Genomic DNA, 19085 nt, shown 5'->3' with positions numbered 1-19085 from the left:
CCATTCCCTTCTTTCCTACATGGTTTCTGATGAGTAGTCTGAACTTATTCTTATTGATTCTCCCTTGAAGGAAACCTTTCTTTTCTCCCTGGCTGCTTTTAAAATTTTCTGTTTATCTTTGGTTTTGGCGAGTTTGATGATAATATGTCTTGGTGTTTTTCTTTTTGGATCAGTCTTAAATGGGGTTCGATGAGCATCTTGGATAGATATCCTTTCGTCTTTCATGATGTCAGGGAAGTTTTCTGTCAGGAGTTCATCAACTATTTTCTCTGTGTTTTCTGTCCCCCCTCCCTGTTCTGGGACTCCAATCACATGCAAGTTATCCTTCTTGATAGAGTCCCACATGATTCTTAGGGTTTCTTCTTTTTTTTTAATTCTTTTCTCTGATTTTTTTCCAGCTATGTTGGTGTTGATTCCCTGGTCCTCCCGATGTCCCAGTCTGCATTCTAATTGCTCGAGTCTGCTCCTCTGACATCCTATTGTGTTGTCTAATTCTGTAATTTTATTGTTAATCTTTTGGATTTCTACATGCTGTCTCTCTATGGATTCTTGCAACTTATTAATTTTTCCACTATGTTCTTGAATAATGTTTTTGAGTTCTTCAACAGTTTTATCAGTGTGTTCCTTGGTTTTTTCTGCAGTTTGCCTTATTTCATTTGTGATGTCTTGAAGCATTCTGTAAATTAGTTTTTTATATTCTGTATCTGATAATTCCAGGATTGTATCTTCATTTGGGAAAGATTTTGATTCTTTTGTTTGGGGGGTTGTAGAAGCTGTCATGGTCTGCTTCTTTATGTGGTTTGATTAGGACTGCTGTCTTCGAGCCATGACTGGGAAACTAGTTTTTCCAGAAAATCCGCTAAAAAAACTGCAGTCAGATCCCTATCAGAGTTCTCCCTCTGGCTCAGGCTATTCAGATGTTAATGGAGCCACCTGGGGAGGGTGGGGGAGGGATCAGAGAGCTAGGAGAGTAGCACCTCAGAATATAGCCAGAGTTGCTTGTCTTGCTTGGAGTGACTATTATATCTGAGATTTCCGTGGGGCACGTCGTTTATGTGTGCTGGCTGTGTGGAGATTGCCCCTGGGGGGTCTGGCCTGCTGGAGTCACGGTCAGATCCTCGCTGTCAGCCCCACACCCAAGGTTAAGTTTCCCGTACTAGGACAGTTCACTCCTGACTCCAAAATCAGTTGCTGCCTCCCGGGGACTCTCCGTCCCGCCAGCCGCGTTGCCGCATTGCCCCCGCGAGCTGGCTGGGCCCCCCCCAGGGTCAGCTCAGGAGAGCGGAGCAGCTCCCCACGCTTGCGCCACGACCGCGTGTCCTGGCTGGGACGCCGCTCTCCCCGCTCCAAGACCAGTCACTGCCTCCCAGGGACTTCTCCCACCAGTTGCGCCACCACGCCACCTGCGCGAACCGCCTGGGCCCCCCCCGGGGTCAATTCAGGGGCATGGAGCTGCTCTCCGCGCTCACGCCACGCCCCCGCCCCGCCAAAATCCTGGCGGGATGGCTCCCCGGCGGGGACGTCACTCTCCCCGCTGCAAGACCAGTCACTGTTTCCCGGGGACTTCTGCCACTGGTACGCTGGCTCCAGGCTCTGAAAACAATCGCTGCTTCCCCGTATTTGTTCCTTCTCTGTCTCTAAATCTGTGTTTGTTGTTCAGAGTTCGTAGATTGTTATGTATGTGATCGATTCACTTGTTTTTCTGAGTCTTTGTTGCAAGAGGGATCTGCGGTAGCCTCCACCTAATCCGCCATCTTGGCCCCGCCTCTATTTCTAGCTTTTTAGGAAGCGCCAAATCGATTTCCAAAGTGTTTGTACCATTTGACATTCCCACCAGCAGTGTATAAGTGTTTCAATCTCTCCACAGCCTCTCCAACATTTATTATTTTGTGTTTTTTGAGTTAATGCCAGCCTTGTTGGAGTAAGATGAAATCTCATTATAGTTTTGATCTGCTTTTCTCTAATAGCTAATGATCATGAACATTTCCTCATGTATCTCTTAGCTACCTGAATGTCTTCTTTAGTGAAGTGTCTATTCATATGTTTTGCCCATTTTTTAATAGGGTTGTTTGTCTTTTTCTAGTTGAGTTTTTGCAGTATCATGTAGATTTTAGGGATCAGAAGCTGATCAGAAATTTCATATCTAAAAACTTTTTCTCAGTCTGTAGGTAGTCTTTTTACTCTTTTGGTGAAGTCTTTGGATGAGTATAGGTGTTTAAATTTTAGAAGCTCCCAGTTATCTAGTATTTCTTCTGCATTCTTAATAATGTTTTGTATACTGTTTATGGCCAATACCAGTCCACTTCAGCTCATTTGACCTGAAATGCATTGGTATTGACCATTTTGAATCAGACAATCATATAGTCTACTATGCTGGGAATGACAGCTCGAAGAAGAGTGATGCTGCATTCATCGCCAAAAGAACGTTTCAAGATCTATCCTGAAGTACAACGCTGTCAGTGATAGGATAATATCCATATGCCTACAAGGAAGACCAGTTAATATGACTATTATTCAAATTTATGCAACAACCACTAAAGCCAAAGTTGAAGAAATAGATTTTTATCAGCTGCTACAGTTTGAAATTGATCAAACATACAATCAAGATGCATTGATAATTACTGGCTATTGGAATGTGAAAGTTGGAAACAAAGAAGAAGGATTCATAGTTGGAAAATATGGCCTTGGTGATAGAAACAATGCCAGAGATCGAATGATAGAATTTTGCAAGACCAACAACTTCTTCATTGCAAATACCTTCTTTCACCAACATAAACAGCAAATATACATATAGACCTTGCCAGATGGAGCACACAGAAATCAAATTGACTACATCTGTGGAAAGAGATGATGGAAAAGCTCAATATCATCAGTCAGAACAAGGCCAGTGGCCGACGTTGGAACAGACCATCAATTGTTCATATGCGAGTTCAAGCTGAAACTGAAGAAAATCAGAGCAAGTCCACAAGAGCCAAAATATGAACTTGAGTATATCCCAGCTGAATTTAGAGACCATCTCAAGAATAGATTTGACGCAGATGAGTTGTGGAATGACATCAAGGACATCATCCATAAAGAAAGCAAGAGATCACTGAAAAGACAGGAAAAAAAGAAAAGACCAAGGTGGATGTCAGAAGAGACTCTGAAACTTGCTCTTGAGCGTCGATCAGCCAAGGCAAAAGGAAGAATTGATGAAGTAAAAGAACTGAACAGAAGATTTCAAAGGACCTCTCGAGAAGACAAAGTAAAGTATTATAATGACATGTGCAAAGAGCTGGAGATGGAAAACCAAAAGGGAAGAACACGCTCGGCGTTCCTCAAGCTAAAAGAACTGAAGAAAAAATTCAAGCCTCGAGTTGCAATAGTGAAAGATTCCATGGGGAAAATATTAAACGACGCAGGAAGCATCAAAAGAAGGTGGAAGAAATACAAAGAGTCATTATACCAAAAAGAATTAGTTGATATTCAACCATTTCAAGAGGTGGCATATGATCAGGAACCGATGGTACTGAAGGAAGAAGTCCAAGCTGCTCTGAAGGCATTGGCGAAAAACAAGGCTCCAGGAATTGATGGAATATCAATTGAGATGTTTCAACAAACAGATGCAGCGCTGGAGGTGCTCACTCGTCTATGCCAAGAAATATGGAAGACAGCTTTCTGGCCAACTGACTGGAAGAGATCCATATTTATGCCTATTCCCAAGAAAGGTGATCCAGCTGAATGTGGAAATTATAGAACAATATCATTAATATCACACACAAGCAAAATTTTGCTGAAGATCATTCCAAAACGGCTGCAACAGTATATCGACTTGAACTGCCAGAATTTCAGGCTTGTTTCAGAAGAGGACGTGGGACCAGGGATGTCATTGCTGAAGTCAGACGGATCCTAGCTGAAAGCAGGGAATACCAGAAGGGTGTTCACCAGTGTTTATTGATTATGCAAAGGCATTTGACTGTGTGGATCATAACAAACTATGGATAACACCTCGAGGAATGGGAATTCCAGAACACTTAATTGTGCTCATGAGGAACCTTTACATAGATCAAGTGGCAGTTGTTCGGACAGAACAAGGGGATACTGATTGGTTTAAAGTCAGGAAAGGTGTGCATTAGGGTTGTATTCTTTCACCATACCCGTTTTTTTTTTATTTAATCTGTATGCTGAACAAATAATACGAGAAGCTGGACTATATGAAGAAAAACGGGGCATCAAGATTGAAGGAAGACTCATTAACAACCTGTGCTATGCAGATGACACAACCTTGCTTGCTGAAAGTGAAGAGGACTTAAAGCATTTACTAATGAAGATCAAAGACCACAGCCTTCAGTATGGATTACAGCTCAACATAAAGAAAACAAAAATCCTCATAACTGGACCAATGAGCAACATCATGATAAACAGAGACGAGATGGAAGTTGTCAAAGATTTCATTTCACTTGGGTCCATAATCAACAGCCATGGGAGCAGCAGTCAAGAAATCAAAAGATGCATTGCATTGGGCAAATCTGTTGCAAAAGACCTCTTCAAAGTGTTGAAAAGCAAAGATGTCACCCTGAAGACTAAGGTGCTCCTGACCGAAGCTACGGTATTTTCAATCGCATCATATGCATGTGAAAGCCGTACAATGAATAAGGAAGACCAAAGAAGAGCTGACGCCTTTGAATTGTGGTGTTGGCAAAGAATATTGAATATACCATGGACTGCCAAAAGAACGAACAAATCTGTCTTAGAAGAAGTACAACCAGAATACTCCTTAGAAGCAAGGATGGCCAGACTGCGTCTTACATACGTTGGACATGTTGCCAGGAGGGATGAGTCCCTGGAGAAGGACATCATGCTTGGCAGAGTACAGGGTCAGCGGAAAAGAGGAAGACCCTCAACAAGGTGGATTGACACAGTGGCTGCAACAACTAGATCAAGCATAACAACGATTGTAAGGATGGCGCAGGACCAAGCAGTGTTTCGTCCTGTTGTGCATGGGGTCGCTGTGAGTTGGAACCAACTCGACGACACCTAACAACAACATAGTGTTTATGTCATGTATTAGGGCTCTGAACGTTGTCCCTATTTTTCTTCCATGATCTTTACCGTTTTAGATTTTATATTTAGGTCTTTGATCTATTTTGAGCTCGTTTTTGTGCATGGTGTGAGGTATGGGTTTTGTTCTCATTTTTTTGCAGATGGATATACAGTTATGGCAGCACCATTTGTTAAAAAGGCTGTCTTTTCCCCATTTAACTGATGTGGGTCCTTTGTCAAATATCAGCTGCTTGTATGTTTCATATGTGGATGGATTTATGCCTGGATTCTCAATTCTGTTCCGTTGGTCCATGTATCTGCTGTTGCACCAGTACCAGGCTGTTTTGAGTACTGTGGCGGTGTAATAGCATCTAAAATCAGGTAAAGTAAGGCCTCCCACTTTGTTATTCTTTTTAAGTAATGCGTTCTTCATCCGGGGCCTCTTTCCCTTTCATATGAAGTTGGTAATTTGTTTCTCCATCTCATTAAAGAATGTCGGGATTTGGATCGGAATTGCATTAAACGTATAGATCGCTTTTGGTAGAATAGACATTTTTATAATGTTAAGTCTTCCTATCGGTGAGCAAGGTACATTTTTCTACTTATGTAAGTCTCTTTTGGTTTCTTGCAGAAGTGTACTGTAGTTTTCTTTGTATAAGTCTTTTACATCTCTGGTAAGGTTTGTTCCTAAGTATTTTATCTTCTTGGGGGCTACTGTAAATGGCATTGATTTGGTGATTTCCTCTTTGATGTTCTTTTTGTTCGTGTAGAGGATTCCAACTGATTTTTGTGTGTTTATCATGTATCCCGATACTGTGCTGAACTCTTCTATTAGTTTCAGTAGTTTTCCTTAGGGTTTTCTGTGTATAAGATCCTGTCATCTGCAAATAGAGATAATTTTGCTTCTTCCTTTCCAATCTGGATGCCTTTTATTTCTTTATCTAGCCTAATTGCTCTGGCTAGGACCTCCAACACAATGCTGAATAAGAATGGTGATAAAGTACATCCTTGTCTGCTTCTGGATCTCAGTGGGAATGCTTTCAGACTCTCCCTGTTTAGGGTGATGTTGGCTGTTGGCTTTGTAAAAATGCCAAAGATGTTGAGGAATTTTCCTTCTTTTCCTAATTTGCTGAGAGTTTTTTTTTTTTTATCATGAATGAGTGTTGAACTTTGTCAAGTGCCTTTTCTGCATCAATTGATAAAATCATGTGATTCTTATCTTTTGTTTTATTTATGTGGTGGATTACATTAATTGTTTTTCTAATGTGGAACCATACCTGAATACCTGGTATGCATCCCACTTGGTCATGGTGATTTTTTTTTTTTTGATATGTTGTTGAATTCTATTGGCTAGAATTTTCTTGAGGATTTTTGCATCTATGTTTATGAGGGATATAGGTCTATAATTTTCTTTTCTTGTGGTGTCTACCTGGTTTTGGTATCAGGGATTTGGTGTCTTCATAGAAGGTGTTTGGTAGTATTCCATCCTTTTCTATGCTCTGAAATACCTTTAATGGTAGCAGTGTTAACTGTTCCCTGAAAGTTTGGTAGAACTCTGCACTGAAGCCATCCGGACCAGAACTTTTTTGTTGGGAGTTTTATGATTAATTTTTCAATCTCTTCTTTTGTTATGGGTCTATTTAGTTGTTCTACCTCTGTTTGTGTTAGTTTAGGTAGTTAGTGTGTTTCTAGGAATTCATCCATTTCTTCTAGGTTTTCAAATTTGTTAGAGTACAATTTTTCATAGTAATCTGATATGATTCTTTTAATTTCAGTTGGGTCTGTTGTGATATGGGCCATCTCATTTCTTATTCGGGTTATTTGCTTCCTCTCCTGTTTTTCTTTCATCAGTTTGGCCAGTGGTTTATCAATTTTGTTGATTTTTTCAAAGAAGCAGCTTTTGGTCTTGTCAATTCTTTCATTCGTTTTTCTGTTTCTATTTCATTTAGTTCGGCTCTAATTTTTGTTTTCTTCTGGTGCCTGTTGGTTTCTTTTGTTACTTTCTTTCTATTTGTTCAAGTTGTAGGTATAATTCTTTGATTTTGACTCTTTCTTCTTTTTGGATGTGTGCATTTATTGATATAAATTGGCCTCTGAGCACCACTTTTGCTGTGTCCCAAAGGTTCTGATACGAAGTGTTTTCATTCTCATTGGATTCTCTGAATTTCTTTATTCCATCCTTCATGTCTTCTATAATCCAGTCTTTTTTGAGCAGGGTATTGTTCAGTTTCCAAGTATTTGATTTCTTTTCCCTGCTTTTCCTGTTATTGATTTCCACTTTTATGGCCTTATGGTCAGAGAAGATGCTTTGTAATATTTCAATGTTTTGGATTCTGCTAAGGCTTGCTTTATGACCTAATATGTGGTTTATTCTAGAGAATGTTCCATGTGCACTAGAAAAGAAAGTGTACTGTGCTGCTGTTGGGTGGAGTGTTCTGAATAAGTCTATGAGGTTAAGTTGTTTGATTGTTGCATTTAGATCTTCCGTGTCTTTATTGAGCTTCTTTCTTGATGTCCTGTCCTTCACCAAAAGTGGTATGTTGAAATCTCGCACTATTATTGTGGAGCTGTGTATCTCACTTTTCAATGCTGGTAGAGTTTGTTTTATGTATCTTGCAGCCCTGTCATTGGTTACGTAAATATTTAATATGGTTATATCTTCTTGGTGTATTGTCCCTTTAATCATTATATAATGTCCTTCCTTAATCTTTATGATGGATTTAACTTTAAAGTCTATTTTGTCAGAAATTAATATTGCCACTCCTGCTCTTTTTTGATTGTTGTTTGCTTGATATATTTTTTTCCATCCTTTGAGTTTTAGTTCATTTGTGTGTCTAAGTCTAAGGTGTGTCTCTTGTAGGCAGCATATAGACGGATCTTGTTTTTTAATCCATTCTTCCACTCTCTGTCTCTTCGTTGGAGCATTTAGTCCATTTACATTCAGGGTAATTATGGATAGGTATGAATTTAGTGCTACAATTTTGATGTCTTTTTTTGTTGTCAACAGTTTCTTTTTCCCACTTGATTTTATGTGCCCAGTAGATTTTCTTTATATATTGTTCTTTCCTCAGACTTGTTGTTGATTTGGTTTCTGCTGAGTCTTTGTTTTCCCCTTGTGTTTTATTTTGATGAGTAGGATAGTTTGTCTCCTTTGTAGTTACGTCATTACTTACCCCTATTTTTCTTAATTTAAAACTAAGTTTTATTTCTCTGTATCGCAGTATCTTCCTCTCCATATAAAAGGTGTATGATTACATTTCTTAGTCCCTGCTTATTACGTTCATGTTGTCTTCTTTTATATAATAACATCGCTGTTACCCTGTTTTGGGCTTTTTTTTTATAATCTTGCTTTGTTGTTTTGGATTTCCCTGTCTGGGTTGACTTCTGGTTGTTCTCCCCAGTGTTCTAGTTTTTGGTTGATACCTGATATTATTGATTTTCTAACAAAAGAACTCCCTTTAGTATTTCTTGTAATTTTGGTTTGGTTTTTATGAATTCCCTTAATTTGTGTTTATCCGGAAATGTCTTAATTTCACCTTCATATTTAAGAGACAGTTTTGCTGGATATATGATTCTTGGTAGGCAATTTTTTTCTTTCCATTTTTTAAATATGTCATCCCATTGCCTTCTTGCCTGCATGGTTTCTGCCGAGTAGTCCGAGCTTATTCTTATTGGCTTTCCTTTGTAGGTGACTTTTCTTTTATCCCTTGCTGCTCTTATAATTCTCTCTTTATCTTTGGTTTTGGCTAGTTTAATTATATCTTGGTGACTTTCTTTTAACATCTGCCTTAAGTGGAGTTCGATGAGCATCTTGGATAGATATCTTCTCATCTTTCAAGATATCAGGGAAGTTTTCTGCCAAGAAATCTTCAAAAATTCTCTCCGTATTTTCTGTTATCCCTCCCTGTTCTGGTTCTCCAATAACTCATAGGTTATTTCTCTTGACAGAGTCCCACACGATTCTTAAGGTTTCTTCATTTTTTAAATTCTTTTATCTGATTTTTCTTCAAATATATTAGTACCAAGTGATTTATCTTCGAGTTCCAAAATTCTAGCTTCTACTTGCTCAATTTGGCTCGTCTTTTTATTGCATTGTCTACTTCTGTAATTTTATTGTTAATCTTCTGAATTTCTGATTGCTGCCTGTCTGTGGATTTTTCTAGCTTATTAAACTTTTCATTATGTTCCTGAAAAATCTTTCTAATTTCTTCAATTGCTTTATCTGCGTGTTCCTTGGTTTGTTCTACCTATTGTCTGAGTTCCTTCCTGATGTCTTGAAGGGTTCTGTATATTAAACTTTTGTATTCTGCATCTGGTAATTCCAGGAATGCACATTCAAAGATCGCTGGATTCTTTGTTTTGAGACCCTATTGAGGTGATCATGGTCTGTTTCCTTATGTGACTTGATATTGACTGTTGTCTCTGAGCCATCTATAAGTTGTTGTATTAGTTTATGCTTGCTTACTGTGTTGTAGCTTCTTGCTTTGTTTTGTTTTGGTATACCCCTATGGGTTGCTTGAGTGAGCTAGCTTGATTTCTTTCACCTTTGGACCTCTGACTCCCTGTCCCCAGATGGCTAGACTCTTATCTGGTATATCAGTCTAGGAGTCCATTTAGTTTTCTTGTATGAATTCAGCTCAAGTGTCCAGGTAGCTGATATAAAGTGTGTGGTACGGGCTGTGTTAGAGGGGTAGGGGTGATTGGTGTATATACCAGTGTCTGATTGCAGCAGGGGTCATGCTCTGAACAAGGAGGGGGGCTGAGACCTGATCCCTAAGAGTCTCTTGAAAGAGCATCCCTTTTCCCTAGAGCATGCAGGTGGGTGGGTTCTGCAGACGGACCATGGGCACCCAACATTTTTGGTTGTAAGGACTGGGAGGTACCAGTTATCTTCGGACCCCTGTCATGGGTGGCTTGTGACTTGAGTGGAGCTACCAATCCTTAGGTCCCTGATGTGGGTAGGTGGGGACCTTGTTTAATAGGCAAAGCAATGTCAAACATCAAACACTCACCTCTCCACTGCACAGCTGAAATGGTTTTAGTCTGCCAACAAGGGCCTACTGTCCTGAAATAGGCCTTCACAGGTCCATGCAGAAGAGAAAGGTGCTCAAAGTCCCCGGATGGTTTATGCCTGGACAGGAGCTGCTTCTTTCCTGAGCTTCCCTGGTTAGTGGAGCTAGGAAATTATCTTTCCCCCAAAATCAAAGTTTTTCCTTCCCCAAGGCTTGGAGGATGGCTCTAGGTGCTCAACAGTGCCTATCTCAGAACCAGGGAATCAGCTGCTGAAGCCGGTTTGCGAGCATGAAGACACGTTAAAATATACACAAGTACTTAGCTTTTGCTGAGAACGCCGTTCTCCTCATATTCCAGAGGTGTAAGTGGGCTGTGTGGCTGCCTGCTTCTCCCTGAGGAAACTGCAGCCAAATGTTAGTACCAGCCCGCCGCAACCGCCGCTCCAGGAGTGGTGCCTGAGGGCTCCCTGCGATTCATGTCCAGTAACTCCTCTCTGCTTCTGAATGGTATCTTCCGCCCCCTTCCCCTCAGTTCGTTTTCTAAACTTGCCTTGAAGCTCAGGGCTCCCAGCTTTTCACAAACATACTCATTTCACGTGTTTTTTGTTGTAAAGAGTGCTCGCCGGAAGCGTTTGTCTGTTCCGGCATCTTGGCTCTGCCTCTGAGTCTAGGAATTTTTTTTATTATGTCTTTGATTTCTTCTATTACTCAATTTTTTTTTCTTATCCAAGACCCACAAATGGTAGGTTGTTGACAGCTAGATAGTGACCATAATGTTATTCACCATACTTAATTCACTTATGTTTTTGACTGACAAGGCTGGATAAACATCCGAAGGCCCATTTGCTTATTGAAGAGCACTTTTAGCACCATTTTTTAAAATAATTTTTATTGTGCTTTAAGTGGAAGTTTACAAATCAAGTCAGTCTGTCACATATAAGCTTATATACACCTTACTACATACTCCCACTTACTCTCCCCCTAATGAGTCAGCCCACTCCCTCCTTCCAGTCTCTCCTTTCATGACTGTTTTGCCCGTTTCTAACCCTCTCTACTCTCCTATCTCCCCTCCAGAGAGGAGATGCCAACACAGTCTCAAGTGCCCACCTGACACAAGTAGCCCACTCTTCATCAGCATCTCTCTCCTACCCATTGTCCAGTCCCTTCCATGTCTGATGAGTTGTCTTTGGGGATGGTTCCTATCCTAGGCCAACAGAAGGTTTGGGGACCATGACCACCGGGATTCTTCTAGTCTCAGTCAGACCATTAAGCCTGGTCTTTTTATGAGAATTTGGGGTCTGCATCCCACTGATCTCCTGCTCCCTCAGGGATTCTCTGTTGTGCTCCCTGTCAGGGCACTCATCGGTTGAGGCCAGGCACCATCTAGTTCTTCTGATCTCAGAAGGATGTAAGTCTCTGGTTCACGTGGCCCTTTCTGTCTCTTGGGCTCATCCTTATCATGTGACCTTGGTATTCATCATTCTCCTTTGATCCAGGTGGGTTGAGACCAATTGATGCATCTTAGATGGCCGCTTGTTAGCATTTAAGACCCCAGACAGCACACTTCAAAGTGGGATGCAGAATGTTTTCATAATAGAATTATTTTGTCAATTGACTTAGAAGTCCCCTTAAGCCATAGTCCCCAAACGCCTGCCCTTGCTCCACTGACCTTCAAAGCATTCAGTTTATCCGAGAAACTTCTTTGCTTTTGGTCCAGTCCAGTTGAGCAGACCTTCCGTGTATTGAATATTGTCCTTCCCTTCACCTAAAGTAGTTCTTATCTACTAACTAATCAGTAAATAACCCTCTCCCACTCTCCCTTCCTTTCCCCTCTAGTAACCACAAATAATGTGTTCTTCTCAGTTTATACTATTTCTCAAGATCTTATAATAATGGTCTTATACAATATTTGTCCTTTTGCATCTGTCTAATTTCACTCAGCAAAATGCCTTCCAGGTACCTCCATGTTATGAAATGTTTCACAGATTCCTCACTGTTCTTTATCGATGCGTAGTATTCCATTGTGTGAATATACCACAATTTATTTAACCATTCATCCGTTGATGGACTCCTTGGTTGCTTCCAGCTTTTTGCTATTGCAAACAGAGCTGCAATAAACATGGGTGTGCATTTATCTGTTCGTGTGAAGGCTCTTATTTCTGTAGGGTATATTCCGAGGAGTGGGATTTCTGGGTTGTATGGTAGTTCTATTTCTAACTTTTTAAGGAAACGCCAGATAGATTTCCAAAGTGGTTGTACCATTTGACATTCCTACCAGCAGTGTATAAGAGTTCCAATCTCTCCACAGCCTCTCCAACATTTATTATTTTGTGTTTTTTTGGATTAATGCCAGCCTTTTTAGTTTTTGTGCATGGTGTGAGATATGGGTCCTGTTTCATTTTTTTGCAAATGGATATCCAGTTATGCCAGCACCATTTATTAAAAAGACTGTCTTTTCCCCAATTAACTTACACTGGGCCTTTGTCAAATATCAGCTGCTCATATGTGGATGGATTCATAACTGGGTTCTCAATTCTGCTCCATTGGTCTATGTGCCTGTTGTTGTACCAGTACCAGGCTGTTTTGAACTCTGGCTGTATAATATGTTCTAAAATCAGGTAGAGTGAGGCCTCCCACTTTCTTCTTCTTTTTCAGTAATGCTTTACTTATCCGGGGCTTCTTTCCCTTCCATAAGAAGTTGCTGATTTGTTTCTCCATCACATTAAAAAATGTCATTGGAATTTGGATTGGAAGTGCATTGTATGTATAGATGGCTTTTGGTAAAATAGACATTTTTACTATGTTAAGTTTTTCTATCCATGAGCAAGGTATGTTTTTCCACTTATGTAGGTCCCTTTCAGTTTCTTGCACTAGTACTTTGTAGTTTTCTTTGTATAGGTCTTTTACATCTTTGGTAAGATTTATTCCTAGGTATTTTATCTTCTTGGGGGCTACTGTGAATGGTATTGATTTCGTGATTTCCTCTTCAATGTTCTTTTTGTTGATGTAGAGGAATCCAAGTGATTTTTGTATGTTTATACTGTAACCTGAGACTCTGCCAAACTCTTCTATTAGTTTCAGTAGTTTTCTGGAGGATTCCTTAGGGTTTTCTGTGTATAAGATCATGTCATCTGCAAATAGAGATAATTTGACTTCTTCCTTGCCAATCCGAATGCCCTTTATTTCTTTGTCTAACCTAATTGCTCTGGCTAGGACCTCTAGCACAATGTTGAATAAGAGCAGTGATAAAGGGCATCCTTGTCTGGTTCCCGTTCTCAAGGGAAATGCTTTCAGACTCTCCATTTACAGTGATGTTGGCTGTTGGCTTTGTATAAATTACTGCCCCTTATTATGTTGAGGAATTTTCCTTCAATGCCTATTTTGCTGAGAGTTTTTATCATGAATGGGTGTTGGACTTTGTCAAATGCCTTTTCTGCATCAATTGATAAGGTCATGTGGGTTTTGTCTTTTGTTTTATTTATATGGTGGATTACATTAATGGTTTTTCTAATATTAAACCAACATTGCATACCTGGTATAAATCCCTCTTGGTCGTGGTGGATTATTTTTTTGATATGTTGTTGAATTCTATTGGCTAGAATTTTGTTCAGGATTTTTGCTTCTATGTTCATGAGGGATATAGGTCTGTAATTTTCTTTTTTTGTGGTGTCTTTACCTGGTTTTGTTATCAGGGATATGGTGGCGTCATAGAATGAGTTATGTAGGATTTCATTGTTTTCTATGCTTTTAAATACCTTTAGTAGTAGTGGTGTTAACTCTTCTCTGAAACTTTGGTAGAACTCTGCAGTGAAGCCGACCAGACCAGGGCTTTTATTTGTTGGAAGTTTTTTGATTACCTTTTTAATCTCTTTTTTTGTCATGGGTCTGTTTAGTTGTTCTACTTCTGATTGTGTTAGTTTACGTAGGTAGTGTTTTTCTAGGAATTCACCCATTTCTTCTAGGTTTTCAAATTTGTTAGAGTACAATTTTTTGTAATAATCTGATATGATTCTTTTAATTTCAGTTGGGTCTGTTGTGATGTGGCCCATCTCGTTTCTTATTGAGGTTATTTGTTTCCTTTCCTGTATTTCTTTAGTCGGTCTGGCCAATGGTTTATCAATTTTGTTAATTTTTTCAAAGAACCTGCTTTTGGCTTTGTTAATTCTTTCAATTGTTTTTCTGTTCTCTAATTCATGTAGTTCAGCTCTAATTTTTATTATTTGTTTTCTTCTGGTGCCTGATGGATTCTTTTGTTGCTCGCTTTCTATTTGTTTAAGTTGTAGGGACAGTTCTCTGATTTTGGCTCTTTCTTCTTTATGTATGTGTGCTTTTATCGATTTAAATTATCCTCTGAGCACTGCTTTTGCTGTGTCCCAGAGGTTTTGATATAAAGTGTTTTAATTCTCGTTGCTTTCTATGAATTTCTTTATTCCCTCCTTAATGTGTACTATAACCCAGTCTTTTTTGAGCAGGGTATTGTTCAGTTTCCAAGTATTTGATTTCTTTTCCCTAATTTTTCTGTTATTGATTTCTACTTTTACGGCCTTGTGGTCTGAGAAGATGCTTTGTAATATTTCAATGTTTTGGATTCTGCAAAGGTTTGTTTTATGACCTAATGTGTGGCCTATTCTACAGAATGTTCCATGTGCCCTAGAAAAAAAAGTATACTTTGCAGCAGTTGGGTGGAGTGTTCTGTATAAGTCAATGAGGTCAAGTTGGTTGATTGTAGCAATTAGGTCTTCCGTGTCTCTATTGAGCTTCTTACTGGAAGTCCTGTCCTTCTCCGAAAGTGGTGTGTTGAAGTCTCCTACTATAATTGTGGAGGTGTCTATCTCACTTTTTAGTTCTGTTAAACTTTGTTTTATGTATCTTGCAGCCCTGTCATTGGGTGCATAAATATTTAATATGGTTATATCTTCCTGGTCTATTGTCCCTTTAATCATTATGTAGTGTCTTTCTTTATCCTTTGTGGTGGATTTAACTGTAAAGTCTGTTTTGTCAGAAATTGATATTGCTACTCCTGCTCTTTTTTGCTTGTTGTTTGCTTGATGTATATTTTTCCATCCTTTGAGTTTTAGTTTGTTTGTGTCTCTAAGTCTAAGGTGTGTCTCTCGTAGACAGCATATAGATGGATTGTGTTTCTTTATCCAGTCCTTGACTCTCTGTCTCTTTATTGGTGCATTTAGTCCGTTTACATTCAGTGTAATTATAGACAAGAATGTGTTTAGTGTTGTCATTTTGATGGCTTTTTGTGTGTGTTGTTGACAATTTCATTTTTCACTTACTTTTTTGTTCTGAGATGTTTTTCTTTGTAAATTGTGTGCTCCTCATTTTCATAGTAGCTGACTTTATGTTTGCTGAGTCATTATGTTTTTCTTGGTTTTTATTTTGAGTTATGGAGTTATTAGACCTCTTTGTGGTTACCTTAATATTTACCCCTATTTTCTAAGTAAAAACCTAACTTGTATTGTCCTATATCGCCTTGTTTCCCACTCCATATGGCAGTTCTATGCCTCCTGTATTTAGTCCGTCTTTTTGATTATTGTGATCTTTTACATAATGACTTTGATGATTCCCTGTTTTGAGCATTTTTTTCCTTTTAAAATTAATCTTAAACTGTTTTTGTGATTTCCCTATTCGAGTTGATATCAGGATGTTCTGTTCTGTGACCTTGTATTGTGCTGGTATCTGATATTATTGATTTTCTGACCAAACAATCTCCTTTATTATTTCTTGTAGCTTCGATTTGGTTTTTGCAAATTCTCTAAGCTTGTGTTTATCTGTAAATGTTTTAATTTCGCCTTCATATTTGAGAGAGAGTTTTGCTGGATATATGATCCTTGGCTGGCAGTTTTTCTCCTTCAGTGCTCTATATATGTCATCCAGTTGCCTTCTTGACTGCATGGTTTCTGCTGAGTAAGTCTGAACTTATTCTTATTGATTCTCTATTGTAGGAGACCTTTCTTTTCTCCCTGGCTGCTTTTAAAATTTTCTCTTTATCTTTGGTTTTGGCAAGTTTGATGATAATATATCTTGGTGATTTTCTTTTTGGATCAATCTTATATGGGATTCGATGAGCATCTGGATAGATCTCCTTTCGTCTTTCATGATGTCAGGGAGGTTTTCTGTCAACAGATCTTCAACTATTCTCTCTGTATTTTCTGTTATCCCTCCCTGTTCTGGGACTCCAATCACACGCAGTTATTCTTCTTGATAGAGTCCCACATGATTCTTAGGGTTTCCTCATTGTTTTTTAATTCTTTTATCTGATTTTTTTTCAGCTATATTGTTGTCAGTTGCCTTATCCTCCAGGTCCACCACTCTGCATTCCAATTGCTCGATTCTATTCATCTGACTTCCTTTTGAGTTTTCTAATTCTGTAATTTTACTGTTAATCTTTTGGATTTCTGAATGCTGTCTCTCTATGGATTCTTGCAGCTTATTAATTTTTTCACTATATTCTTGAATAATCTTTTCGATTTCTTCAACTGCTTTATCAGTGTGTTCCTTGGCTTTTTCTGTAGATTGCCTTATTTCATTTCTGAGGTCATCCCTGATGTCTTGGAGCATTCTTTAAATTAGTTTTTTATATTCTGCATCTGACAATTTCAGGATAGTATCTTCATTTGGGAAAGATTTTGATTCTTTATTTGGGGAGTTGTAGAAGCAGTCATGGTCTGCTTCTTTATGTGGTTTGATATCGACTGCTGTCTCCGAGCCATCTCTAAGATATTGTAGTGATTTATTCTATATTTGCTCACTGAGTCTTTTTTTGTTTTCTTTCACTATACGTAGATAGGCTGCTAGATTGTGCTGTCTTTATTGTTGTAGCCTTTGAATCACTTATGTGCTATTACCAGCTGGTTTGGGCTGTTAAGAGATATATAAGCATAAAAGTCCATTCACTATTCTTGAGTAGGATCTGATTTTCGGTCACCAAGTGTGTGGTGCAGACTGTCACCTGTCCCCCTAGAGGAGTAGTGGTGATAGTTGTGGCCACCAGATTCTAGTAGCAGCAGGGGGCACACTCCGGAGGGGGGCAGGATGCTGACAGACTTCCCCCAAGTGCCAATGAGGTAGGTGTGTCTCTATTCCTAAAGCACTTTGTTGGTTGGCTCTGCAGCTGTACCTTAGGCACCCAATGCATGTACTTCTACAGATTGGTAGGTGTCACCATCCTCAGACCCCTAAGGCAGGGGGCTAGGTGGTCTGGGGGGAGCTTCAGCTCTCAGTTCCCCATTGTGGATCAGTGAGGGCTCTGTTGAATACGCAGAGTTATCAGACCTGGGAAACTTGTCTTTCCAGTAATCCTCTAAAACAGTTACAGCAGATATCTATCAGAATTGCCTTTGCATTATAATAGCCACCTTGCTCCCTATAGGGATAAAAGCCCAAGACTGTGGATCTCATGTGCTTGACTGGAGCTGGTTCTGTATTTTTAGTCCAATTAGGGAAGGATTTTTGATCCTTAGATTTTTTTGTAGCTGCTTCTCTCAGGCCAGGAGAGTGGGTTAGGAAAAGACAAAAAAAAAAAAAAAAAAAAAAAACCATAGAGGGCTTCACTCTCTGGCTCAGAAAATTCCAATGTTAATGAAGCCACCTTGGATGGGGAGGGGAGGGATCAGATACATAGGAGAGAGTAGTACCCCGGAATGTAGACAAAGTTACTTATCTGTTTGGTGATGATTTTTTTATCTGAGTTTCCTGAGGGGTGTGTATCCTGTGTGTGTTGGCTGGGCCGAGATTGTCCCCGAGGGTCAGGCCCGTGTCCTGTGCTTGTGCTGCCTCAGAAGCCATGGTCAGTTCCTACGCTCCCTGTCCAAAACCCAGTGACAAGTTTCCCAGGCTGGGACTCCACACTCCAGCCTCCAAAACCAGTTGCTGTCTCCCGGTGACTTCTCCTCTTGTCAGCTGCATCGCTGTGCTGCCTGCGCGCACTGGCTTGGCTTCCTCCAAGGTCACTTCTGGGGGCTAGGGCTGTGTCCCGTGTTTGCGCTGTCTCAGGGTGCCATGCTCAGCTTCCTGCACCCAGTCCAAGGCCCAGAACCAAGGTTTTCTGACTGGGACGCTTGCTCCAGGCTCCGAAGGCAGTCGTTGCTTCCCCGTGGTTGCTCGTTCTCAGTGTCTGTCACTCAGGTCAACTCTTTAGATTTGTGTTTGATGGTCAGGGTTCGTAGATTGTCGTGTATGTGATCGATTCACTTCTTTTTCCAAGTCTTTGTTGTAAGAGGGATCCAAGGTAGCTTCTACCTAGTCAACCTTCTTGGCTCTGCCCCAGCTTTTAGCACCATTTTAACATACTTTGGACACGTTATCAAATGGGATCTGTCACTGGAGAAGAACACCAAGCTTGACAAAGTAGAGTGTTAGCAAAACAGAGAAAGACCCTCAAGAAGATGGATTGACACAGCAGTTGCAACAATGGACACAAGCATAGCAACAATTGTGAGGATGGTGCAGGACCAGGCAGTGTTCTTTTCTGTCGTGCGAAGGGTCACTATGAATTGGAATCTACTCGATGGCACGTAAGAACAACAATAAGCCCGTCTATTAAATTTACTATCAGACATTTCTACATTACTATCCCAAGGAACTTCTCAATTCACCTTGTGAAAATGTTCAATCGCCTTTCTTACTTGATTCTGCTCCTGTATTCTCTACCTCAAGGAACAATGATAATAGATAATTTTATTGAGGACTTACTCATTACCTCAGATTTGTAGTATCTTATTTAATTACCCCACAACCTCACAAAGGAAGTATCACAGCTAATGAATATTGGAGCTGCACCTAAAGAGACTGCCCACACATTTAACCTCACACCATAAAATACTTTTGCTGAGTTACACAAATCAGACACTTTGGAGTCAATTTAGATTTCCATTTTATTTTCTCACCAACTGTAGTCAATCAGTTCTCTAGATTATGCAAAGTATTTATTGCGTACATTTCCTCCTGTCTAACTCAATGGTCTTAATTTTAGATCTTCAAATTGCATACAATTCTTTTAACAATTATCTCCTTTACATCAACCCCTACCCTAACCATAAA

The sequence above is a fragment of the Loxodonta africana genome, chromosome 16, assembly GCF_030014295.1.
Source record: "Loxodonta africana isolate mLoxAfr1 chromosome 16, mLoxAfr1.hap2, whole genome shotgun sequence".
NCBI classification, from domain to species: domain Eukaryota; kingdom Metazoa; phylum Chordata; class Mammalia; order Proboscidea; family Elephantidae; genus Loxodonta; species Loxodonta africana.
This window is presented reverse-complemented; position numbering follows the sequence as displayed.